Source organism: Eschrichtius robustus, chromosome 14, assembly GCF_028021215.1.
Source record: "Eschrichtius robustus isolate mEscRob2 chromosome 14, mEscRob2.pri, whole genome shotgun sequence".
NCBI classification, from domain to species: Eukaryota; Metazoa; Chordata; class Mammalia; order Artiodactyla; family Eschrichtiidae; genus Eschrichtius; species Eschrichtius robustus.
In genome coordinates, this window is record NC_090837.1 from 87,481,001 (window position 1) to 87,508,793 (window position 27,793).

At 40.6% G+C, this 27,793-nt stretch overlaps 1 protein-coding gene across 1 annotated transcript in view; it reads left to right on the forward strand.

Moving 5' to 3' along the window:
- Positions 1–27,793, forward strand: part of SERPINB5 (serpin family B member 5) — a 67,318-nt gene that overhangs the window by 123 nt on the left and 39,402 nt on the right. Inside the window, exon 2 of the mRNA XM_068562847.1 lies at positions 2,963–3,175. The gene's annotated coding sequence lies outside the window, so the exon portion shown is untranslated. The remainder of the gene's footprint in view (positions 1–2,962; positions 3,176–27,793) is intronic.

A 27,793-nucleotide genomic window follows, 5' to 3' on the forward strand; every position in this document is an offset into this window, starting at 1 on the left:
AAGCGAACAGGAAGGTCTCAGTACGCCTTAGCGCTTGTACGCCTTAGCGCAATAACAAGCTCTACACTTGTACACTTCATCCCGCAAGCATTTTCCAATGGTTATTGTCATGGCTCTAGGAAGCCCCGAGAATTTCAATAAAAGTTATGTATGGCGCTGCCCTCAAGGAGCTTACGGCAGTCTGGTGGGGATGCAGGCTTCTGAACACAAGTCTTGTGAAACTGTTAGATCAGATATTATTTATTCCAGTTAACGTTACAGGGAAGGTTAATGGCTTGAGCAGGTGAGTGCTTTATGCGAGACCACAGATGTCAGGGATTACTGGCAGAACTAAAATAAGACCTTTTTCCAGCATTCTGTTGTTTGCGGGCACAGTCCTCATTTTTTTCTTCCTTTCATTTAGTTTAGCTTCTCAAAGGAAAGCGAAATAGATGTTCAATCACTTCAACGTTTTATTTCCCACTCATTCCCTAATTCTTTCCAAACATCTGGTGTCTTCTAAATACAGAACTTCCCTCCCTCGCTTCTTACTTAGTATCGTCAACTACCCAGTTCTTGCAATCTCTTCCGGATAGTGTCCTAATGTCCTTTCTCTAACCTCTTCACTTTCTCCCCTTCTTACTCTTAAGGGCAGAATTTCCTCAAGAGTCTGACATCCTCTTCTTTCTCACTACTCAAGCTATGCTCATCTTATCCCCTTCCTGGGCTCCAGGTAGCAATAGAATAGAAATGGCTTCAAATTTAAATCTCTAGGCCTGCCCTGTCCTCTGCCCAGCATTTATAGCTACCTCCCAGAGAGCTCCAAAAAACCATAGGGTTTTCCCACAAGAAAAATTCAACACGTTAAAAGCCAAATTAATTATCTTATACCCCAAACTTCCTTCTCTGATCTCTCCTCAGAATAATATATCACCAAATCTCCATCATGCAGGCTCAAAGCTAAAGCCCTCTCTCTGCCTGCGTCTATCAGTTCTCCTTCCTTCCCACACTGTCCCCTTCCAGTTACTGATAAAATACTATAGGGACTCCAGCCCTTAGAACATCAGCACATAATAGACATTTAATAAATATTAAACTATTTAACGGAGCTGCTTAAAATAAGTTGCTGGTTCCTTAATGACTTTCAAGCTTGATTTTGCCTGAAGATACAATCAGATTCCAATTTACCTTTCAATTCAATCCCTAAATGTTTACTGAACACCCACTGAAGACAAGTCTACTGGGCATTAGGAACCTACAAAGACAAATAAGGTGTGGTCTTTGCCATTTAGGATTTTACAATTTAGTGGAAGGCAAGACATGTAATAGTGAAAAGAGAATTCATTTGAGTACCACAGTTGAGTACCACCATGTGCCAGGCTGTTTTAGGTGCTGGATATGAACCAGTCAAAAATTCCTCTTTTATCACCAATACAGTAATAAGTCCTGTTGATACCATGTGCTCCCTGATATGCAATGAGGAGAGTGTCACCTGCGGTATTTAAAAAAATCTATAACCTCAGTCTCGTCATGAGAAAGTGCCATACAAATACAAATTGAGGTTTTTTTTTTAACTTCTACAAAATACCTAACTAGTGCACTTCAAAAATGTCAAAGTCATGAAAAAACAAGGAAAGACTGAGAAACTTGTCACAGATTGCAGGAGACTGACAACTAAATGCAATATGGGATTCTGGACTGGATCCTGGAACAGAACAAGACAGTGGAAAAACTGATAAAATCTGAATAAAGTCTGTATTTTAGCTAATAGTATTATACCGGTGCTAATTTCTTAGTTTTGATAAGTATACCATAGTTATTTAAGATGTTAACAGTAGGGGATGTTGGGTGAAGCATATATGGGAATCCTCTATATCTTTGCAACTCTTTTGTAAATATTATTTTAAAATAACATCCTTCTTTAAAAAGTCCTGTTCTTTGGGAGCTTACCTTCTAATGGAATAGAAACTTTTTACCTTTTACATGTGTGAGAGAAATAGAAAATATATATTGGTCTCTGCCCCTGGTTCCTGGCACAGAGCTCCTGAACCCTTGGAATTTCCTGGGTGATCGAAATGTCTTTTGTTCTAATGAGGTGACCCTGGGCGGGCTCCTGGATGAGGACTGATCACCACAAAGTCCAAGCCATGATTAGAAACTTGGAATTTTCAGCCCCCCACCTCCATCCTCTTGAGAAGGCAGAAGGGCTGAAAATGGAGTTAATGATTGATCATGCCTATATGATGTGATGAATCCTCCATAAAAACCCCCTAAGTATGAGGTTCAGGGAGCTTCTGGGTTGGTGAACGTAGAGGTGCTGGGAGAGTGATGGGCTCTGAGAGGGCCTGAAAGCTCCTCGCCACTTCCCAAATACCTTGCCCTATGCGTCTCTTCTATCTGGATGTTCAACTGTATCCTTTATCATAACCTTTTATAATAAACCGGTAAGAGCAAGTAAAATGTTTTTCTGAGTTCTGTGAGCTGCTCTAGCAAATTAATTGAACCTGAGGAGGGGGTCATCGTAACCTCCGATCTATAGCCAGTCGGTCAGAAGCACAGCTAGCATCCCTGTTTTGTGACTGGCATCCGAGGAGTGTGTGTGTGTGTGTGTGTGTGTGTGTGTGGCAGTCTTGTGGGACGGAGCCCTTAACTTGTGGGATCTGACACTGTCTCCAGGTAGTGTCAGAATTGAATCAAATTGCAAAACACCCAGCTGGTGTCACAGAGAATTGCTTGGTGTGAGGAAAAGCCTTCGAGTATTTGGTGACCAGAAGTATCAGATGTGAAGTACGGCATGTGTAGGTAAAAAAGACAGGCAGGGAAGAAAGACCTGGCAGGGAAGAACTGAGTTTTTCCAGTGCAACATGTTTAAATACGTAAATGTAAAAATGTTATATTCTCAATGGTTTACAAAGTATTTTCACATATATTTTTCTCATTTCCTAATTCTGTGAAGTAGATCTTAAGTATCTCATTTTTACAGATGTGGAAACCAAGCCTGAGAGAGAGAGAAGTTCCCCAATCCATGCAGCTCTTAATTGGCAGAGCTGGAGTTTGAACCAAGGGAACCTGACTTCGGGTCCAGTATCAGAAGATGAACGGTGACAAGTGCTGGAACGGAGGCAGGTCACACCGTGGCACCACAGAAGGGAGAATGCTGAATTTGGAAGGAGTGCTTAGGAATTTCTTAGGAAAGGTATCAGTTAAACTGAATCTTCAGATCTTAAAACTGATTTTGACAGAGGCTAGGCCGTTTCAGGCAGAGGAAAAGCATGAATAAAGGCATGGAAGGGTGGAGTATATGACGTGTTTGAGGGATGGCTGGAATGTAGGGAGCCAGGGGAGCTGCGGGGAAGGAGTGGCCGAAGAGGAAGCTAAAAAGGCACCCGTGGGCCACTGCCAGGTGTTCAAGGCTTTGGAGATAAGGAGTCTGGACTTTGTAGGGAGTAAGGATTCATTGAAAAGTCCCCCCACCCCCTTTGTCCCTCCTTCCCTCCCTGCCTAACTTTGTTCCTTTTAGAAGAAAGTAGCTAGTAGAGTCCTGACTTGGTCAGATACAAGTTTCCCCTGCTCTCCAAAGAGTATTCCTATGAAAGCTTCATAAGCCGACACGGCGTAAAGCAAAGAAACCATCACCTTAGGGCACATCTTGCTAACAGACGCAGAGAATAAATCGAGATAAAGCACAGGGGCTGACAGACACAGTTCAAAGCGATGGCGGCTCGATGCTGATATGCTGAGTGTAGTTCCGGGGAAGGAGTTTGGTGGGGCCACTCTCCGTGGTGGTAGCTCTGTAACTCACTGCGAAACAAACACTGAACTATATTTCTTCCTGATTTTTCCGTAAAAGCAAAAATCCTCTTCAGATTTCTTTCAGTTAGCAAAAACAGGTACTAACTCAGGTCTTTCGTAAAAGCGAAGTGACACAAAGCAAATTTTCAAAAAGCGGGGGAGACCTGTATTGGTTTTAGGAAGATGAATCTCGCGGTTGTTTTTGTAGGAGGGACCAGGGAGAGAGAGGAGGCAGGAAGGTCAAGCAGGAGGCTACTGCGACAGTCTCACCTTTTAGAAAACAGAGTCTGCAGAGCCAAACGGCATATTCCCCATTCCTGAAGCACAGGTGCAATTTGGGCTTTAATTAATACATCCTCCTTCCCTCAATTGCTTTCACCAATTCAACCTATTAAAATCATACCTATTCTTCTAGTGCCTGTTCCAATGTCACTTGCTCAAGACACCTTCAAAACCTCTCTGAACTCATAGCACTTTGGGACCTTGAATTGTCCTGAGATAATGCAGGCTAAGTGCCTGATACGGTGCCTGGAGCGTAACAGATACTCAGAAATTGTTAGCCTCGCCTGCATAGTGTTCCTTCTTTCTAGGCTGTAAGGTCACCAAGGCCTAAGACTTCATCTTATTCATTTTTATAACCCCTTCCCCCCACCCCATGCCCTCACTCCCCACATATACACACAGAGTATGTGCTTAAGGAGCCAAGGTGTGTTAAACAAAATGAAGTCTCCTTGTGAATGATCATTGGCTGGTAGGTGGCATCTGTGGATTCATCTTTCCACAGGGTCTCACATCCAGCCCATCCAGGACCAAATCCATCTCAGACCATCTTAAAGGAAATGCTGATTTCCTTTAAGGAATATTGAAGGCCTCACAGCATGAGTGGGTAACTGCTCATGTCCACTCAGGAGTCAGGTCTCTGCTTGTTGTGTCACCAGCTCCCTCCCTGACCTGGGACATAGCAATAAGGAAGGCAAAGCACTGACAGGGCTGATCATGTGAAGGAAGTGACTCATTGGGGATCTCAGGCAGAAAACCTGTTCTCCACATCAGGCAGCATACCTTTCTGAATGTGCTGGTCACCTGGAGGCCCAGCCCTTTCCCACTTGTTGCTGTTCCTTTTATTCATATGAAGCCACAGAGAGTCCCGGATTGATAGGTGGGTGTGGGAACTGACCCATTAACACCAGTCAGCCCTGTGAGGATGGGCATGTGGACTGAGGCATCCATTCTTCACCGTGGATTATCTAAGGTGAATATGCTCTAAGGCATCAGCTCAGAAGAAAAGGTGAGGTGCCTGCCCTCTAGAAGTTTGCAAGCTAAGTCATCATCCCCCAGACTGTGGGTCCTTAGACCACAGATAATGTACATATATACCAAGAGTGGATTTCAAACACCCGACTCCTGCTCAACCCAAGTCTCTTCCTGAACATTTTCTCCAAGAATGTCTCCTTTGCTCTTGTGCTGGATTCAGTATTCAAGTGATTTTGGCTGATAGTGTTCTAATTGTTGAAGGAAGGTGGAAAATATTTGATCTCTTCTCAAAACTCCCTTTTCCCTCTCAGAGTATGAGCTATATTTTTTTCAGCTTTCTCCCTGTCTCAAATTCCAATTCATTGATCTTTACCAATAGAATAGGAAACAGCATTTTATAGCCTTAGATATACTCTCTGATATATTTACAGATAAAATGACTTGCTTTGTAAAAATGCAGTGTAGCGGTGGGTAGGTTGAGAGAGAGAGAGGGGGAGGGAGAGTGTGTGTGCGTGTGTTATGTGTGAAACAAGAGATGGTTTGTTGACCGTTGTAGCTGTGAATAAGTGCAGAGTGTGAGGGGGTGTTCACTGGACCAATTTCTCTGCTTTTCTGTATATTTAAAATTCTCCACAACAAGAGATTTTTTAAAAATTGCATTTCACATTTGTGTCGAACTCCTATTTAAATTCTTTGTCCAATTTTCTACTGTAGTGTGCATCTTTTCATCTTTCTCTTACTGATTTATTAGTCTTTTGTATATTAAGGAATTTCCTCTTTTGTGATATGTGTTGCAAATATTTTCCCATTTTATTCTTTCAGTTATTACCTGTTTTTGGTATGAGAATGTAAGTTTCAATATAGTCACATTTATCATTCTTTTTCTTTTTGCTATGTTTAGAAAAACCTTACTCATTACTAAGTTATCTGAAACCACAGTACAACTGTGTGTTCTTCACGTACTTTCAAGGTTTCATTGTTTCATTTAAATCTTTGACCTCTCTGGAATTTATTTTGGTGTAACAATTAAGCTCAGGGTCTAGTTTTGTTGTTTTACTTTTATTTATTCCAAATGGGTGGTCAGTTCCCCCAGGGTTATTTACTGAACATCCTTCTTTTCTCTACTCATTTGAATGGCTACCTTTATCATATACCAATTCCTCACAAGGATTTGTTTGTCTGAAATCTTGATTTTTTAAAATATTCCTTTTCACCGCCTATTCTTATGCCAGCAAAACTGTTTTTATGACAGTAGCTTTGTAATACAGTATCTTGTGGAGCTGCCTGCCTGATTCACTCTAAGTAGAATGGAAAACTAGCCAAGGGCTCAGGCTCTGATGCTAGAAGGCTTGGTTCAGATCTTGGCTCCAGCAAGTGTCAGGCGATTACTTAGTCTCTCTAAGCTGCTATTTTTGCATCTATAAAATGTGGAAATAATACTACATGTCTAATGGGGGAATTAAACGAAACTAGCATATGGCAGAACTGGGCTTGGAACATGGTTAACACCCACTAAATGTTAGCTATCAATACTTTTCTAGATAGTTAAGACTTTCTCATATTTACTTTTCCAGGTTACCTTTAGTATCATTTTGTCAAGGTCCAGCTAAAAAGCTTATTGATTTTGTAACTGAATTGATAGATTAGTTTAAGGCAGATGGGGATCTTTAAAATATTGAATTTCCTTCAGGTTTCAAAAACATGTGATGTCTTTTTTGTCTTCTTGTATGCTTCTTAGTAAAGTTTCATTTTTTTTCGTCAGATACTTTCTGAACATTTCTTTTAGGCTTATTTCTAGGTATTTTATTGTGCTATTGTTGCCATCATAAGTAGTGTATTTTCTTCTCATATTTTCTAGCTGGTTATGGTTTATAAGTAGGAAACCATGGGATTATATGTAGGTTAAATTGCCAGACATGTTGTTTCTAATAGATTATCAATATATTCTCTTGGAGTTTCTAGGTAAACAATAACAGCATCTGCAAATAACCATATCTTTGCCTCTTTCCCATACAATGTTGAAAGTGTCAAGAGTAGTCATCCTTGACTTTTTCCTAACTTTAAAGGAAATGCTAGTAGTGCTTCATAAATAATCATTTTTAAATGTTATTGTGTAAGTTTTCTATTGCTGTGTAACAAATTATCACAAACTCAGCAGCTTAAAACAACACATTTTTATTATGTCACACTTTCTATAGGTCAGAAGTCCAGGAATGTCCTAGCTGGGCTTTTGCTCTGGGTCTCACAAGGCTGAAACTGAGATGTAACCTGGGCTGTGTTCTCATCTGGAAGCTCAGCTAGGGAAGGATCTACTACTTTGAAGCTCCCTGAAGTTGTTGGCAGAATTCACGATAGCTCACTTCATCAAATCCAGGAACACACACACACACACACACACACACACGAGTCTCAGCTGCTTCAAGTCTCTGACTCCAGGGAAGGCTCAGACCCTCTTTTAGAAATTTTTTGTTTTGGCCTGTGAGGCTCTTCGATGCGGCACGCAGGCTTCTCTAGTTGTGGTGCGCAGGCTTAATTGCCCCCAGGCATGTGGGATCTTAGTTTGGGATCTTAGTTCCCCCACCAGGGATCAAACCCTTGTCCCCTGCATTGGAAGGCGGATTCTTAACCCCTGCACCGCCTGGGACGTCCCTCAGACCCTTTTTTAAAGGGCTTTCCTGATTAAGTCAGAACCACTCAGGATAACCTTCCTTTTGATTAACTCCAAGTCAACTTAGTAGGACCTTCATTACATCTGCAAAATCCCTTCACCTTTGCCATATTCTGTTGGTTTGAAGGAAGTCACAGTTTCTGTCTGTACTCAAGGGGAGGGGATTATACAAGGGTATGACTCATTGGGTGTCCCTTAGAGTATGTCCACCACAGTAATATTTTACAAGACATCTCTATAAGGGAGATAGGAAAAATTAATATTTTAACATAAGAGAAATATGTAAGATTTCATATTATAAATACTATATAGAATTTTTGTTGGTTCTCTATCTAATTTATGTTTTACAGGACTTTGATAAGTATTACATTCATTAAAATAGGCAATTAGAAAAATGGAGTGACTGACAGAAAGAAAAATACTGTATTTTATCACATATATGGAATCTAAAAAATAGAACAAATGAATGAATATAATAAAACAGAAGCAGACTCATAGATATAGAGAACAAACTAGTAGTTATTAGTGGGAAGAGGGAAGGGGGAGGGGCAAGGTGGGGAAGGGGATTAAGAGGTACAAATTACTACATATAAAATAAATAAACTACCAGGATACATTGTACAGCACAGGGAATATGGTCAATATTTTATAATAACTTTAAATAGAGTGTAATCTATAAAATTTTTGAGTCACTATGTTGTACATCTGAAACTAATATAATACTGTAAATCAACTATATCTCAACTAAAAAGAAAAAAAGTGGAGTGACTAAAGACAGAAGCATATAAATAAAGGTTTCATGAAATATCGCTGGCTTGGAAAATTGTATGGAGTAGAGCATTTGGTTTAGAAAGAGGAATCACCTCTTCGTACCTTAGAGAGATGCTGACCAATACATATTCTAACAGTAAAATTGGTTTAGCTATAGAAGCTCTTATTGTCCACTGAGAGCTCCTTCTCCAGAATGACTCGTTCCTGTTGTCTTTTGAGCAGGCAAAGTCTCCCAAGATTGCTACCACCAAATCAGCAGAGATCGGGGGTGAGATTGTGGGGATGGAATCATTTTTAATTCAAAAATAAACCTCCATGTACTTCTCATGGACTAGTTTTAGGAGAAGGATTTAGGAGAGTTCAGGTTCCATTTCTAATAACACCCAGCACGGGATAGCATGATTTCCCAAATAACAACATTAACAACATCAAGTAATGACTGTCTAGATTAGCAAAGGAATTTTGCCTATTGTTATCTAAGCCAACATTTTCCCAAGAATTACAGTCTAATTTAGTTGTTCATTGTCCCATTTGATTGCTAAATTAAGTCAACCCTACAACAAGATTAAGCAGAAAGAAAATGAATACACTATAAGAGTAGCAACTATGTGTTTTACAGGAGAGGGCTCAAATATGATGTCTGTTTAGTAGTGTTTTTTTTCTTCTTCTGAAAATAGTGTAATGCTCTCTTCACTCCTTTATAAACTCATTATTATCAACTTTAAGCAAATCTGTTGAGACCTTAAGCTTTGTTTCCATCTTCCTTTTCAAAGTGTGTAGACTTACATCTGCAGACATTTTCAAAGAGATATCATTGTGTCAGAAAAAAAGAATTGGTTGTGGTTTTGTGTACGTGTCATGATTTAATTACTAGCTAAACAGTAAGTGGCACTATGGTAAATTTCTGAGTAATGATGAGAGTAATACTCTGGGTAGAGGGGGGTGTTGAGGCAGGATTGGGGACCCCTGAGTAAAAGGTCAACCTGACCACTGTAAGACAAAATAAGCTGGCAACTTTCTTCTTCGTGATTTATCTGTAATTAAAAACAGATTTGAAAAGGATACATTTCAATGGTGAAATGAAAAACCAAGAATCACCAAACCTAAAAATATTTTATTGGCAGCTTCTGTTTCAACGCACATTGAGGTCAATATTTTAACTAGATAAAACATTTAATACTCCTGTTTCTATTCTATTTGTAATTGTGTTGGTCTTTGGAATTAAAGCATGTGGGATGGAATTCTTATTTATATGTGTAAATAAATGTAAACCCTGGGACTTTAAGAGGAAACAATAGAATTGGTGACGTACCTATGCTTGAACCAATAGTACTTTTCAATCACTCAACCAACTGGTACTGATTGAGCTCCTATTAGGTAGTCAGACCTGAATCTGATGTTTCAATGAATCCAAATGAGAAGTCAAACATGACCCTTTCTCCCCGAAACTTCTAATATAGTTGGAAAATCAGAGCAGTTACAATCAGAAAGCCGTCTTCACGGGGCAAAATGAATACTAAATACAATGTAGACCTTATGAGTGAAAAAAAAGTGGTGAGAAATGTTGACTGCTGTGATCATAGAAAAGGTTGAGTCTGAACTGTGCCTAGAGAGGACACTTTAGAAGCAACGAAGGAATATACATTTGTTCATAAAAAACACTCTGTGCTACTGAGGAGGGTTGTCCTTTCTCATTATTCAAATTATAATTACAAAATGGAAGTCTTGAAAGCTCAAGTGTTTATTCATAATCTTGGCCAAATTCCACCTTGGAAGAGTAAGCATAGGTTAAAAACCACAGCCAGTTCAATTATTTAATTTCACTGTATTAAAGCTCAAGGTTGCCAAATGATCTCATTACCAAATTATATCCTAAGGTCATGCTGGGAAAATAAGCTATTCTATGCCAGACAAACTACTCCCAAGGGCAACTCCTGGCCAATGATATTTTTGAAGTTGCAAAATGGCTGTGTTTTTCATTGCAAAATTCCATCCTCCACCCCTGGTACTCTTGGAACGTTCCTAGGCTTACCCAATCTAGTGAAACAAAGCGCTGGGCCAAACAGTTATTTAAAAGACACTCAGTAACACATGAATGACAACTAGTAGCAATCTGAAAAGCAATTTTGTAATAGACTTTACAATGGGACAACTTAGGTCTATAAAAATTATAGGAGAAAGCAGCAAGTTGTAGCATTAATGACAAGTACCTTCCACATATTGCTATGATCAGGTATTTACCGGTTGTTAAAACACTATAGTAAGAGATGTCAAGCTAGGGGAAATTACAAATAAAGATGTGAAAAGACTGGAAAGTTCAGCTTTCATTCTTCTCATTTTAGGACCTGTTTTTAAAATGGTGGGACTCTGTAGAAGCAAAAAGTTCAGGTTCCCTCTTAAAAGAGAAAGTATATACCCCTATCAAGGCAAGGAATACCCCCAAAGAAAGTGCTTTTATTGTGCCAGTGAGAAATTCCAGAAAAGGGATATTATAAGAGCCCCTAAGGAGTAGATTCAGGTCAGGGGAAATATATACCTTGGAGAGAGATGGAGACATGAACTTATTTAGAAGCTGGCTCTCTTCAAAGACCCCAGAGTGTAAAGTATCATGTAATTGATCCAAGCGGACAATATGTCAATCAACAAATCTAAATTGAGTTGACTATTATGTGAAAGGCATCTAACCCTCCAAGCTCCTTCTAAATTTTCCTAATGAAAAAGGCCAGCATTGTGCATTGATTTTCTAAGTAATGGGTATTACGACACAAATGTGTTTGAGAAATGCCCACAGAGATGTTGTAATTTTACTGTGTAGTGTCTGCACACTGTCGTGCGGTAGAAAGAGCTCCCTCTGGGCTTGAAGTCTTGATGTCCTAGGTTCTAATCCTGACTCTCCCACTCAACAGCTTCATGGCCTTTCTTAGAGAGTTAAGAGAAGAGTTTGGATGAAACTCGGTGTGATTTAATCAGAAGACCCCAGGTCTATACTCAGCTATGCAACTCCCTTGCTTTTTGACCTTAGGAAAGTCATTATTAGCTTCTGTTGTTTTTAGTTTGCTTGTTTGTGACGAGGACGAGCTAGATCATCTCTAAAATCTCTTATTGCTTTGCACCAACCCTTCAAAGTGTAGCATCATAATATTACTCGAAATTACTGTGGATGCTTAGAGACGTATCTTTGCTTTTATGCCAGATTGTTGAGGCACTGTGATATAACATTAAATATTAGAGATTTTGAGGTGAGACCCAAGGACAGGCACTTAACTGCTCTGAAACCTAGTTTTCTTATCTTTAAAACTGGACTAATAATTCCTACTTTACAAGGTCTCTGCAAAGGTAAGAGATAATGAACTACAATGTCTGGCCCATTGTGGACATGCAATAAGTGGTGGTGTTTTTTATCTTCACCTCCGTGAACCACTTTATGCCAAAGTGTAGCATTATTCCTGTGGGAAAATAAAATAGACTTCATAACAATCTACAGTTTCTAGGGGAGCTTTGTGGTAGACAGCATAATACTATCTTTTGTAATGGAGATGGTGATCAGATATGAAATTTTAGGAAAACTTACTAATGGACTCCAGTAAGAGTCCATTACTTTACAAAAGTATTGGATGTTACCTCTGTAAGACCTTTTACTCAGATCTTACAGTTAATTCTGACACTTAATGCCCATGGTTTCCACCGGTAGTTAGCTCCAGCAGGCCCCAAATTAACTTAAAGGGCTACAGTGTGGACTGGATGAATCTTCTCACCGTGACATTTTTCTTTATCGTTCTTTTCAAGCTCCTATTTTTCGCCACCAATCCTGACACGTTGCTTCACCACTGCTCTGTGCTTCTACATTTTAGCCACATCTGGATACTGTTGGATGCTTCCTCTTTCTCGCAGGCAAACACAGAACAGCAAGCAGGTTTCTGCCAACCTCGCCACTTCCCTTCATCGTGTTTGGAGCAATAGTGATCCTTGTAAGGTGCAAAGTTAGAAACCCTTCACATTTTACACAGTAACGCTCGATTCTGGAATCAACTTTGAATTAATTAACTTATTCCACTTTTGAGCATCTGCCATTCTCTGTTCTTGAACCTGGGACTTCTTGTTGGTTCTCATAAGTAAGCACTGATTTGTACTTGTTTTGATGCTTTCACTGGCAACTCCCTGTATAAGGCACGATCCCTGTTCTCAGAGTTTATAATCCATTGCTGTATGGGGAGATTAGGAGTAGACAGTCCCGAGACACAAGTGTGAGTTGAGTGTTACAGGCAGCGGATGCTGCAGGCGCGAGAAGAGATTGCTCTGGGCTGGGCCGGGCTGCCTACTGAGACGCATGAACTCTTGAGCTGGCCCTTTGCAGCGGGAGAGGAGAGGAGATGCCCGGGCCTGGCGTGGGGGCAGGATGGTGCCGACCACGTGGTTTGTGCACAGAAGTTTCACAGAAGATTCTTCTTATGCAATCAGTTCATAAGCTCATCTCTGCTGTGGACATTCTTCTTAGCCTAACACAGGGAAGAAAAGTGGGTGTCATGTACTGGATACGTGAACTTGGTCGGATGATATGTCCATGTAAAGTCCAATTTCTTCAACAGTTAGAACCAACATCAAGGATTAGTGGCACAATTTAGATGGAACACGTTACTGGGAGAGAGCAGCGCCTTGGTATATGTGAGGTGCCACCTCTCCCTCTGCTGCACATAAATATACATATGCAACGGGTGGGGTTGGCTCATATTTATCTCTACAGTTTATTCATTTTATGTAAGAACTTATTCACTAATTCTCCTACTCATGTGAATAAATCCAAATGTAGTAAATCTGTAGATTTCCTGGCTCTTTGTTATTTCTGGAATATTTCTGTGATGGATTGGAAGACGTTAAAAAATAATTTTAAAGAAACCTTGTCAGATGTCTAAGCACAGAAAGCAGGAGATTGTCTCTGGGGCTTCTGGCGATTCAGCTCCCAAGCTACTCTTTCTCGTTAAGGGGCTCCCAGTGTTTTAGTGTCCTGGTGCTGCTGTAACAAAGTAGCCCAGACTTGGTGGCTTCAAGCAAAAGAAATTTATTATCTCACCATTTTGGAGGCTGGTAGCCGCCAGTCGAAGTGTTGGCAGAGCCATGCTGCCTCTGAAGGCTCCAGGGGAGGATGCTTTCTTGCCTCTCTTAGTTTCTGGTGGTTGCCTGTAACCCTTGGCGTTCCTTGGTTGGTAGGTGAATCACTCCAGTTTCTGCCTCTGCTGTCACATCGTTGTCTCTTTTTTTATTTTTATTTTATATTTATTTATTTACTTATTTTTGGCTGCGTTGAGTCTTCATTGCTGCACGCGGGCTTTCTCTAGTTGTGGCGAGCGGGGGCTGCTCTTCTTTGTGGTGTGCGGGCTTCTCATTGTGGTGTGCGGGCTTCTCATTGTGGTGGCTTCTCTTGTCGTGGAGCAGGGCTCTAGGCGCGTGGGCTTCAGTAGCTGTGGCACACGGGTTCAGTAGTTGTGGCGCACGGGCTTAGTTGTTCCGCGGCATGTGGGATCTTCTTGGACCAGGGATCGAACCCACGTCCCCTGCACTGGCAGGCGGATTCTTAACCACTGCGCCACCAGGGAAGTCCTACATCGTGTTCTCTTCATGTCTGAACCTCTGTGCCCAAATTTTCCTTTTCTTATAAAGACCAGCCATCTTGGATTTAGGGGCCATCCTAATCCATTAAGACTTCATCTTAATTTTTTTAAAAAATTGAGATATATTGACATATAACATTATACTAGTTTCTGGCACACAACATGATGATTTAATATTTGTGTATATTGTGAAATGATCATCACAATAAGTATGGTTAACATTTATCACCACACATAGTTACAACTTTTCTTTTTCTGTGTACCTCATCTTAATTTGATTACATGTGTAAAGCCCCTATTTCCAAATAAGGTCACATTCATGGGTACTGAAGGTTAGGACTTGAACACATCTATTTCGGGAGGACAAAATTTAACCTACAGCATCCAGATTGTCCAAGCAGCAGGGGGGGGCAGGGCCGTGCTCCTCCATGTGGAGGTGGCTGGCGGGTAGGGGCACAGCCTCCCTGGTGGACAGAGCATGTGAACTTACAAACTCAGCTTGGGCTTTCTTGTTTGAGTTTGGGATCCTAAGCAGGTGGCCCAAAGCAGCGAGGTGGACTCCATAAACAACCAGCTGTGGCGTGAATGGCCCTGTGTGTGGGTGGGTGAGCGGGTGGGTGAGCGGGGGAGGTAGGGGAGGTTTCTGGCCTCCTCTGGCTCCTGCTTAATTCCTGAGCTGAATTCTCTGGGCTTCCCTTCAGTCCTGTCATCGTCCTTATATCCTTTCACCTAATTCCCTCTCCTTTTTTAAAACTAGACAAAGTCAGTTTTTCTTGTTTGCAAGCAAGAACTCTGAGTAATAGCAATATCAAATTAAAGTAATTTATTATCCAAACATTACCGGAAGGTTCCAAGGGGCAGCAGAATCCGGGGACAATTAGCTTCAGAAGAGTAACTACCATTAAGAACATTAATTATGTCAGGACATTAAATATTGACTACCAGGTCACCCTTTTGTTGTAAATATTTTATACAAATGACAAAGGATAAAGCTCCTTTATAAATAAAGGAGTTACATCAGGAAATTTCAGAATTTTACTCTTCAGTATCCAGAGGTCTGAAAGGGAAATTCAAATCATTTTTAAAATTGTAATTCTAAGAGTTTATGGAATCAGTTCCCCAATGGCAGGTCCATCTGCAAATTTTAAACAAATTCTTCCACTCAATATGAATTAATTAAGTTTCTTAGTTCAACCGATCTATCTGTTAATCAATTAGCAATCTGTTAAAATAATTGATATTCCAAACAGATTTCCCGGTTTTTCAGTCCTAAGTGTGGTAAGAGGTCCCTCTACTGGCTACTCACAGAAACTACAGCTCTCTACCCATGCGGCTGTTAACACAGGAATTCAAAAGTAAGCAGTTTACCTTTTGTTGTAACCCCCTCGAAAATTGTCTGAGGTAGTAGCCTCAGGGCAGGAATAAGAAAAGGCACTGATTAGGAAGCCAGCTGTGAAGGAAATCTTGGCCTACAGCTCTCTGAAAAATGAAAATGAAAATGAAAAATGCATCCCTATAGAATAACGCTCTTCAGTAGAAAATATTGCAAAAGCCACAGGTGTGAGCCGTGTGTTCATTTTTAAATTGCTTAGTGGCCACATTAAAAAAAGAAGTAAAGCAAACCAAATAAAATTCATTTTAATTATGTATTTTTATTTAACCCAATATACCCAAAATATTATCACTTCAGCTTGTAATCCGTATAAAAAATTAATGAGCTATTTTGCATTCTTTTGTTGCACTTAATTCTTTGAAATCTGGGCTGTACTTTCCACCTGTAGCACATCCCAGTTTGGACTAGCCACATTTCAGGTGCTCCATAGCCCCGTGGGGCTAGTGGTTGTTAATTAGACCGCATGGGACCAGGGAAACTCCAATAGCAAGGACAGGAACGCAAGAGATAAGATATTAGCTGTTTCATAATTTACAATTCATAGCTCAGGGTGACATCTCACAAGCTGTCCAAAACCTGTTTAGAAGAGGAACGTCAAAGATGAATAAACTGGCTGTCAAGAGCTTAAAGGTTCATGTTTTCTTTGTATCGTTGTTGGTGATACTTGGTACAAAGGGCTCTGGATAGTGGTTTGACATCATGTATCCAGAGCTTTCAAACATTCAGAACTTCTAGACCAGGGTTCACACCTGTGGGAATGGTAGCAGGGGAATGTGGGCACAAGCCAGCCCTGGGTGTTAAGTTCCTGCTGGACAGTTGTTATGGCTCTTTGTCTTTCCATCTGGCACGTCTCTGTGGGCTCTCAGGATGGCTGCAGCCCTCAGTGGTAGAGCTCTACCCATGACCCACAGGAATAGCCTTGAGACTGCCCGCCATCACACTCTTGGCTGGCTTTCCTTCCCCCTTCTTGTGGGGTCTGAGGCTGGGTGGGCTAGCGAACAGTAAGATGCATACATGAAATTAAACTGATGAATTAATGTATATAATTTAACTAATTAAAATAAGTATATAATTAAACTAATGAAATTTACTATTGATTATGAAAGTCTTTGTCCTCAAGGGCATTTTTGGTGGGTCCGATTAGAAGGAGGCATGGGTTACAGTGGAAGAGCATGGCTTTTCCAATGGAGGTGGTCAGAGGTGCACCGAGACTCCTGGATGAAGCTGTTCAACACGCCTGATGTTATTAGGGAAAAAGGGAAACAACTTATTCAACAATAGGCAATTACTTAACAATATATCTCCATATAATGGATATTATGCAGCTTTCAAAGGAAGGTTCCGATGAATGCTGTTCCTCTTTATATTTATTTTTCGGTTTTGTCGGTGTTACCCAAGTTGTGTATGGTTTGTTGTGAAACTTCGGCCCCGCCCGCCGTTTCCTTCCATTTTCCTCTTCCCACGAGGGAGAACAGGGGAAATTCACCTTCCACTAGAGAAGATTATAAGGGATGTGGTGTCAGTGGGAAAAAGGCAAATTCCAAGTAATTTAATGTATGGAGCTAGAACAGGCATACAAGGAAATGTTTGAAGATACAGGGTAAATTATGCACGTAATGTGATGAATTTCCAAAAGTCAGACATTAAAATTGTAACTATTTTGACAACTGAATTTAGCTCTAAATATAGAGAAAAGAAAATAGTCTGGCTTCTTATAAGTCAGTTCATCTACATTCAGTAATCTGGAGGGGACGTTACTGATTTAAAACTTTGTGACACTCAGAACAAACTCAGTCACATGCAGGGAGTACCCTGGGCACTCTTCCATTCCCCAGGATAGATATTAGGCTGAGATGGTTTTGTATCCCAGCTGTGTAAGGTCCCCGGAAGAGGGTGACCACGGCACTTCAGATGCCCTCCTGTGCCTACACACACTCTCGGACTGCCGTTTCCCCTGCAGGGCTGCCACAAGCTGGTAACCCCAGGGAGAACCTCTCTGTGGAGCTTGCTGTATCCCTGGGCCTCCTCCAGGGTTTGAGGCCCCGGCCCTGCCTGATCCTGGATTCTGAAACTTCGAGGGAGGCTTTATCTCCCTCTACCTCCAAACGACCTGCCGTGGGCTAGAGAGCTTGTGGGATTCCCAAGCTGAACGTGACCTGCTTGCTTCCTTTCCTGACCTCCCTCCTTCTTCCTCCCAAATGAGAGGGTCTTCATTTTACTGGAGTAAGGGTAGGGCCTAAGGGAACTAGGTCTGCTCTATGATTTCTATTTTCACATCCTTTGTGCCTTACTCCTTTCAACCTCTTTGTTCTCTAGTTCAGGCCACGCTGGGGCTGGTGGGAGGGCCAGGGAGTGTACATGACAGATGCACATGAGCGTGGGAGCCACATGCAATGACATCTCGCAAATCTCCCCCTCCCCTCCTCTGTTCACCAAAGCATAGGGATTCTGAAGTGGCCCTGTGTGGTAGGGTGGTGGGTCAGGTGACATGGGTCTCGGGGAGCACTGGAGCTAGTCAGGACAGAGAGGCCAGCCTGGGAAGAAATAGGGGCAGAAGTCTGCACCCTCAGCGATGGCAGGTGTTGGAACTGAGGGGAACTGAGTCAAGAGAAGCATCGTGGTAGGACAATTCAGAGTGGGCAGAACTTAACCTACGTTTATGGACCATTTGTCCCATGGTTCTAAAAGTTTATTTCTTCTTCTTCTTTTTCATTTATTTAACTTAGAAAGTGTTGTGGTTGGAAACAGATTGCTTATTATTTCTTGGGCATTAAAACTTACTTTCTTTTAACCCTGAGTAAATGCCTAGACACTTGAAAATGCAATAAATTAAAAGCATGTGGTAGCTTATAGAAATATCCTCTCTCTCTCTCACACACACACACACACACACACACACGTGCACACACCCCCAGTATGTCTGAGCGGGTCAAGTTGAGGGAATGTCTCCCCGAAATGAGCTGTCTGACTGAGGTGACGATGATGTCACTCATTGGCAGTGAGCTCATGGGGGCCGTCATCGAGGCTGACAGGAAGTTAGAAGAACGAGTCCCCAGGGAAACACGTTGCTCTGCTTCTAGTTCCTTGAGATGTAAACATGTCTCTGAAAATGAATAGGTGTATGCGTTCTCTCTTATCACCACATACAAATGTATCCCTGAGGTGGAGTGAACGTCCTGATGGGTCTGTGCTCTCAGCATTCCTTCCTCAAAGGTGCACCCTCATTCCTGGGGTGGCTGGGGACCTGAAATGTGACCTTTTTTTACAATGTATTCCCAAATTCCTTCCCCGCCCTTCTTCAAAGTGTGAGTTCATCGTGTTGAGCCAAGATTCAATAAAGAGAGGCTTGCCCCATACCCTGATGAAACGTTCTTTTTGAATGAGTAACAGAAATGCAGTCATGTCTAGAAACTGGAAGCCGGTGATTCTCTTGTAGGGGCTTGCTGGGGCTTGCTGGGGCTTGCTGGGGCGATCCTTTATTGCAACAAACCTCACTGGGAACTGTGCCCAGTCCCTGGGCAGAAAAGCTGCCCGATCACACTTGCATCCCAAAGCCAAATATCTTGTCTTATCAGGAAATGAATGAGGTCTCCTAGACTTTTTTTTTTTTTTTTAAACATCTTTCTTGGAGTATAATTGCTTTACAGTGGTGTGTTAGTTTCTGCTTTATAACAAAGTGAATCAGCTATACATATACATATGTTCCCATATCTCTTCCCTCTTGCATCTCCCTCCCTCCCACCCTCCCTATCCCACCCCTTAGACTTTTTATAGGAGCAGAAGAGGGGGTGGATTTGACCAGGGTGAGAGAGAGGAAGGAAGACTTGGAGAAAGAGAAGAGCAGATCCTCACTGGTTTAGAATTATCCAAAAAAATTGAGTTTGGATAGGGAAAATTCTGAATTATGGAATACTTGAAACATACTTTAATGTTTTGAAACACCATATAACAAACTAAAATACTTATGGTTAGTAGTCAACTAAATGAAAAATGGACTTTTTGGAGTCCTACATCATATGTTAATACATGCTAAATATAAAAAAATTATTTTGAACTTTTAAGCAAATATAATCACAGTACCATATCTACATGAGAATAAGTTTCAAATTAGTGAAGTCAAAATCAATGGAGCTATTTGGCTTATTACTAATACTAAAGTGATTATTGCCTAATAATCAAAATGAGAACTGCTCTAAGGTCTTTGAAGACATTTGAGGGGTGTTCCCCTTTCCATATACCCTGTTGGTAACAGACTCAGATACCAGGAGTGCCGACTCATGTAAGTGTAATTTTAGTGTTTGAAGAAACTACCAAACTGTTCTCCAGAGTGGCTGTACCTTTTTCGATTCCCGTTAGCAGTGTATGAGAGATCTACTTTTTCCCCATCCTCATCAGCATTTGATGTTGTCACTATTTTTTCTTTTAGTTGTTCTGTGTGCAGTTCCACTAAATCTTTTATAATGCAACAAAAACATTATCCCACTGAAAATAAAGTTTGTGGGATCTGTGGAGATGGGGAAACTTGACAAGTTCAGGGGAAAAAATCCATAGGAATGTAATGTGATAAATGTCAGTCTGTAAATGTGAAATGCAAGCATTTCAACAGAAGCCCATGCTTCCAAGGGGAGCGCTTCCCTGAGATTTTCTTCTTCCTTCAGTGAATCTGGCACATGATACATTTCGCTTTCGAATCCCTTTGGTCTCCTGCACTGTGTAAACGGTCCTCGGTCCTCCTTAATTTTCGTGACCTTGACACTTTTGAAGATGACAAGCCAGTTATCTGGTGGAACGTCTCTTAGCTTGAGTTTGTCTGATGTTTCCTTATGATAGGATTCAGACTTTTTTTTGGCAGGAATATCACAGAAGTGATGCTGTGTTCTTCTCAGTGCATCCCACCAAGTGGTACACGGACTTCAGTTTGTCCCGTTACTGCTGATGTTAACTTTAACCCCTTGGTTAGGCCCATTTAAAAAAATATTTTTTAGAATGGTTTTCATTTCACAGCAAAATTGAGAGGAAGGTGCAGAGATTTCCCACATACCCCGTCCCCACACATGCACAGCCTCCCTCATTATCAACATCCTTCACTGAAATGGGACATTTGTTACACCTGATGAACCTACATTGACACAGCGTAATCCCCCAAAGTCCAGAGTTTTACCTTAGGGTTCACTCTTAGTGTTGTACATTCTGTGGGTCTGGACAAATGTATAATGACATGTATCCATCATTATAATATCATACAGGGTATTCCCACTGTCCTACAAATACTCCGTGCTCTGCCTATTCTTTCATTCGTCCTCCATCCCCCCACCCCCTGGAAACCACTGATCCTTTTACTATGTCCACAGTTTTGCCTTTTCCAGAATATCATATAGTTAGAATCATACTGTATGTAGCCTTTTCAGATTGGCTTCTTTCACCTATTAATCTGCATTTAATTTCCTTCATGTCTTTTTGTGACCTGATAGCTCATTTCTTTTTAGCCCTGAATAATATTCCATTGTCCAGATTACCACAGTTTATTTATCCATTCACCTGCTGAAGAACATCTTGGTGGCTTCCAAGTTTTGGCAATTGTGAACAAAGCCGCTATAAACCTCATGTGCAGATTTTTGTGTGGACATATCTTACCAAGAATACCAAGAAGCATGATTGCTAGATTGTATGGTAAGAGTATGTTTAGTTTTGTCTGAAATTGGTCTGTAGTTTTCCTTTCTTGTAATATCTTTGTATGGTTTTGGTATTAGAGTAATGTTTGCTTCACAGAATGAGTTAGCAAGTACTCCTTCTACTTCTGTCTTCTGGAAGAGATTGTAGAAATTTGGTACAATTTCTTTCTTAAATATTTGGTAGAATTAATCAGTGAGCCCATTTGAGCTTGGTGCATACTGTTTTGGAAGATTATTCATTATTGATTCAATTTCTTTAATAGATATAAACGTATTCAGATAGTCTATTTCTTCTTGTGTGAGTTTTGGCAGATTGTATCTTACTGGGAATTGGTCAATTTCACCTAGGTTATCAAATTTGTGGCTAGAGAGTCTCTTGGCCTCAGTAAACCCATCTGTAAAATGGGGAGGCAAATTGCTGCCTGCTTGGTTCATGAAGAGGGAGGATTGTGGATTAAGAGCATGGCCTTCTCACAGCAAAGGTGTTACATACATACAGGTCTTATTATCATTAGTAGTAACACTATGTGTTTTCTTTTCTTTCATTGACTTAACATGAAGATTAAAATTTGCTTCTCCCTTGACTCAAAGAGTCCTGAGCTTAATAAGTCTTCACATGAAAGGTACTATGCAAACGGTGAATTGCAAATACTGGGATGCAAGAGAGTCAGATCCAGGCATCCTTCCCCATTGTCGAGCTGTCTGCACTTGGACAGCTGCTTGATTTCTTTGGATCTCAATTTCCTCATCTGTAAAGTAAGGAAAATAAGATTTTGTCTACTTGAAGGTGGTGGCTGGTCCAGTCTATCTGGTTTTTTCTCTTCTATTTATATTTAATTACTGAAATATATTTAAAATCACATGTTATGCAAAACAACATATTAATTTAGAAATATCGCATTTTTCCAAACACATTTTGGAAAGGATTTTATTCAAATTCCTGCACAGATCTTTACACTGACGTCCTCTTCATCACTAGAGCCACTTCCTGAGTCACACAGACGTCTGTCTGAATTATTTTGAAGTGGTAGCTGGACTCCAAGCCCAAGGACCTGTTCACATGACTGACAGGCTTTTTCATCTGCTTTATAGGTATGGTAGCTGTGACCTCCACAATGTGACCACCTATTTTATTGCTTACTTTTGAAATTTAATTTTCATTTTTATCAAAATAACATACAGGCATAGTTTAAAAAGTCAAATTGTATTCACATACTCACTAAAGGAAGTTCTTACTACCCAGAAGCAACCACTTTCAACTCTTTTTGCCTCCATTGTCACATGGCCGACATCCTGGGCTACCTTCCCATCATCTTCCCTCTGTACATGTTTCTGTGTCCAAACTTCCCTTGTCTTATAAGGACACCAGTCATATTGGATTAAGGCCCATCCTAAAGATGTCATCTTAACTTGATTACATCTGCAAAGATGCTATTTCCCAATAAGTTCACATTTAATTACTGGGGGTTAGAACTTCAACATACCTTTTTTGGGGACACAATTCAACCCACAAGACTGAATGCCTTCCTTTTATAATAGATGAGAATTTTATATCTCTTATGTCCTCACCTTATTTCCCTGTCCACATCTTCCCAATTCCTGGTTAAATCTACACTTGTTGCTTTCATTATTATAACTATACAAATATTGTTCATAACTGAAGCAAGTATATATGCTATAATTATATTTCTTGTAACTCATCTTGTTTTTCTTAGAGTTTATTGACTCTTTTTAAATGTTCTTGGTTTTTTCTTTTTTTTTTTTGAATGTCTGGTTGCTTTCCTACACCCTCCAATGGCCCTGGCCCTGCAAAATGCTTCCAACTAAAATTTTCACTGTAGTCAGAACTGTCCAATTATCAGTAAGTTCATGTACCAGTTTTTGAAATCTTTCTGGGCTTTTGCTCTGTGGTTCTAGTAATTCCCTAGGTCTACTCTCAGTATTTTGGGGGATGTATCAGACAATATTTTGTTAACTGAAAGAGTGCCTTGTAAATGCCTAGTTCACCCCCATGGGTAGCTTGTAAAAACTGAACCAGCATTTCCTGAAGGTAATACATAGACTGTTGACCACAGGCGAACAATTACTCCTTGTGTTATCTTCTGCTGAACGCCGTCTGAGGGTGTGCAGAGGTTAATGACTTCTGCTTCTGGTGGGGAGAGGGAAAGGAAGAAGACTGTTGGGCCAGGCACTGTAGAAAGAAGACTTCTCCCGTGAGCTAGACCTTAAAGATGAGTAGGTGTTCACTGGTGAGGAAGGGGAAATGAAATTTTCCTGGTGTACTGAAGGAAATGGCACAAAAGCAGGAAAATAAATGTTTTATTTGGGGAATGGGGCATTCCCCTTGACCAGAAGAGGGGCTCCAGGTCAACTTGCTGAAAACCAATTCAATGCAGGATTAGTTCACTAAAGGAATTAATAATTATTCTTGAATAAATTCAATGAATAGATATATGTATGATATATATGTATGTATATATGAATGTATATGTATGTATATGTATATGTGTGTGTGTGTATACATGTAGATGTAATTCTAATGGCTATGTTGGTGAATATATTCTTTTTGAATAAATATATTACTTTTGTGTCTTTTCTCTCCTTGAGCTGGAGAGGCGGAAGAAGTTCATAAGAGCGGGAAGGTAGGGAATCCCAACATATTATTAACTCACATTCCTTCCCAACTGAATAGGCAGCTCTGTCTCCCACCTAGTCTTTCATGTTGAAATGTGATAGTTAAATTGGTTTAGGAATGTCCTCATCCTGAATACAGATTTTGGATCAAGTATCATTCAGTTGGTCCTTTCTATCTGAATGATGGAAGTGGTGAAAATCTACATAAGTGATCCCCAAACCTCAGAACACTTGAAAAGATACAACAGAAAATCATCTTTTCTAGGGGTGAGGCTCAGAGAACTGTTTTTTCAACCGGATTTGGAAAACATTGGCTACCCACCAACCCTTCCGGTCCTGAATTTCAGTATACATTCTAGTTAACTGGGGAAGTTGTTAAAGATGGAGATTAGGGGGCTCCTCCCACAAATTCTGACTCAGTAGGCCCATGGTGGAGCCACACCCTGGAATCCTCATTTTACAATCAACCCTGGTGATTCTGTCAAAACTGACCCCTAGCACACAATTTGAGAAGTGATTCTCAACCCTGGTTGCTATTTAGCATTGCCTGGGAACTTCTAAAAAATACTGTTGCCAGGGCCCCACTTCTGGATCAATTACATCAGATTTTCCGGGGGTAGAGCTACGAAATTGTCTTTGTTAAACGCTCCCAGGTAATTCTAACATGTAGCTTGAAAGAGGAGGATCCCAGCTAAACAAGAAATGTCTAGGGAGAGGTTCTCGTTTGACTGCATACTCAGAGAGCTTGGTATTTATTTACAATTTGAGATGTTTATTTACATCTCACAACTATTCTGAGTTCCCATTTAATAGATGAAAAAAACCAAGGCTCAGAAAAGTTGTATAATTAATCTGAGGACACATATCTTATGAGTGTTGGAACCAGCATTGGATTCTGGGGCCAAAGATCTCTCCTAATACATCTTGCTGCTTCCTTCCACTGAGAGATGCTATGGAAAAATGAGAACAAGTTTGTTTAATTCAATTTTGGAATTAAAATTAACTGATGACCAAAATGTCTTTGTGTAAGGCATACATAATATTTTATAAGATTAAGTGGGTCGTGTGCATGTAATGTGATGAATGATTAACCAATGGGACACAACACTAGTCAACTGCTGACTTATAGGCATCTTGACCATGTGAAAGAGAGTGAGGTCTGTTCCCCCCAGACATACCAGTGACTTTTGCTGGAGACCCCCTTCCATGAAAGCCAGTCAGTTCCTCCCAGGCAGGGGCTGCCTAGAACAATTACCACTTGCTCTCTCCAGTCCATAGTTGTTTTGAATCTCAGTGGAACATTAATTCATGCATGAAAATGGAGAGAGAATACTTAATCCCTTGTCCCACCCTTTGCAGTGTTTCACATCTGCTCTGACACAACCTTTATGGAGGGGTGTAACCATAGCCATCATCCTGTCCTCTGCCTCGCCTGTGATGTCATTGGCTGCCAGACTAATGGAGCTTGTCCTTGACTTTGGGCAGATTCATGCTTACTCTCCAAGAGATCCCAGTAGCCTGGGGCTTTTTGGACACCGCCATTAACTGCCCCACCCATTGCTCCCATAAGTCACCTATTAGGGGAGGGAATCTCTATGGGATACTCCTTTCAATTAAATATAGGACTCGAATATCTTCTGCACTCACATAAGTTTTGATTAGGTGCATTTTTCTTAGTGCATCACAACACAAAAACTTTGATTTTGAATGTAGACTTTGAGTTTGAAAGAGGGACTGGGGTTATTCCAAGAGCTAGGAATAGTCTAGGTTTTAGATTTTTGAATAGTGCTCCAAATAACTAGAATGTTACTGAGAAGTGCTATTTTTGTATGACGTGTGATTGCAACCCAAGCCACCCCCCAATGCCTGTATGTCCAGTGTAAATTTCTCTTTCCTCCTTCCCATGGTCTGAAGTGACAACTTCAACCTGAGGGCTGAACGGCTGATCCTGCTGCCCACAGGCTCCCCCATTCTATCTTCTAGTGATTGTCTCAGCATTACCGTGTCCCATTTCTTATCTTCTCTCCAGAGCCTCTAAAACAGCCACCGATTCTATCAGGGAGTGTCCAGCAAAGCATGATTTCCTCTAGCCTTCAGCTGGCTTAATACTATTATTTATGTGTCACTCGGACTTTCCCTATAGGATTCTTTTTTAAAAATAATAGCTTTATTGAGATATAATTCACATACTATAAAATTCACTCCTTTAAATTGTACAATTCAGTGTGTGATTTTTTTCAGGATATTCACAGAGTTGTGCCACCATCACCACTACCTAATTTTAGACATTGTCATCACCCCTAAAAGAAACCCTGTACCTCTCAACAGTCACTCCCCATTTCACTCTAACCTCTCCTCTCCTCTTCCTAGACAACTATTGATCGACTTTCTGTCTCTATAGGTTCGCTTATTCTGGGCATCTCATATACAGAGAATCATACAATATACAGTCCTTTGTGATCGACTTCTTTCATTTAGCATGTTTTCAAGGTTCATCCATGTTGTGGCATGTGTCAGTACTTCATTTCCTTTCATGGCTGAATAATACTCCATTGTATGAATATAACACATCTTATCCCTCCATTCATCAGTGGATGCACATTTGGGTTGTTTTCATTTTTGGTGTTTATGATTAATGCTGCTATGGACACTCATGGGTGAGTTTTTGTGCACATTTTGGGGGGGGTATATACTGAGGGCTTAATTGCTGGGTCATTTCTTTAGCAATTTGAGTAACTGTCAGACTGTTTTCCAAAGCAGCTATGTCATTTAGCATTCCAACTAGAAATGTATGAGTGTTCCAATTTTTCTGCATCTTCAACACGTTGATTTTTCTTCTTTTTGATTATAGCCATCTTAGTGGGTGTGAAGTAGTATCTTGTGGCTTTTGTTTGCATTTCCCTAGACACTAATGAGGTTGAGCATCTTTTCATGTGTTTATTGGCCATTAGTATAACTTCCCTGGAGATATATATATTTTTAAAGTCTTAGCCCATTTTAAAAAATTGGGTAGTTTGTCTTTTTATTGTTGAGAGGCAAAAATTCTTTATACAGTAAGTCTCGTACATATGAACCTTCGAGTTGCAAACTTTCAAAGATGCGAACGTGCATTTGCACGTACAATCGTGTAAGTTAGTTCATGTGTCTGGTGTACATTGTCACGTGCGTGCATCCTCTATAAGCGGTTGTGCTTTTGTGTACTTTACTGAACAGTACTGTATAGAGTACAGTAGTACAGTATCTCTATTTCAAGCTAGATCTGCAAGAGGACGACTTCATTGAACTCCTTGCTGTGCAACATGAGGAACTTACTAATGAGGACCTGATGGAATTGGAGTCCCAGAGAAAGGACGAAGAGAGACAAGAGTAAGAAGAAGTAACTGAAGAACCGAAGAGATTCTCGATGCAGGAAATGCAAGGGGATTTTCTTTATTTGAGGGAGAACTGTTAGTTTTTGAGGCAAAGGACCCAAATGTAGAACGGTACACAAAGGTTGCAGCAGTTGTTCAGAACACAATCCAATGCTTCCATGTCATCTATGACGAGAAAAAAAGAGCTACTACCCAGACATCACTGGATCGTTTTTTCAAGAGGGTAGGTAGAATTGAATCCAGCAAGGAACAGGAACCTGTGCCATCGATGTCAGGCATGAGTGAAATTGCAGCTTCCTCCCTCTCCTACTGTTGACGATCCTTCAGCTCTACCATCTCCCGCCTCCTCTCCCTTCTCCAGTCAGTAACTCTTCTTGCCTGTTCACTTGATGCCAGCCCTTATATGCCAGCTGTTGTACTGTACTACTGTACTTTTCAAGGTACTGTACTGTAAGATTAAAAATGTTTTCTTTATTTTTTGTGTTTGTTTTTTAGGTATTATTTGTGTGAAAAGTATTATAAGCCTATTACAGTACAGCGCTATGTAGCCAATTGTGTTAGTTGGGTTCCTGGGTTAACTTTGTTGGACTTACGAGCAAATTGGATTTATGAATGTGCTCTTGGAACGGAACTCATTTGTATGTAGGGGACTT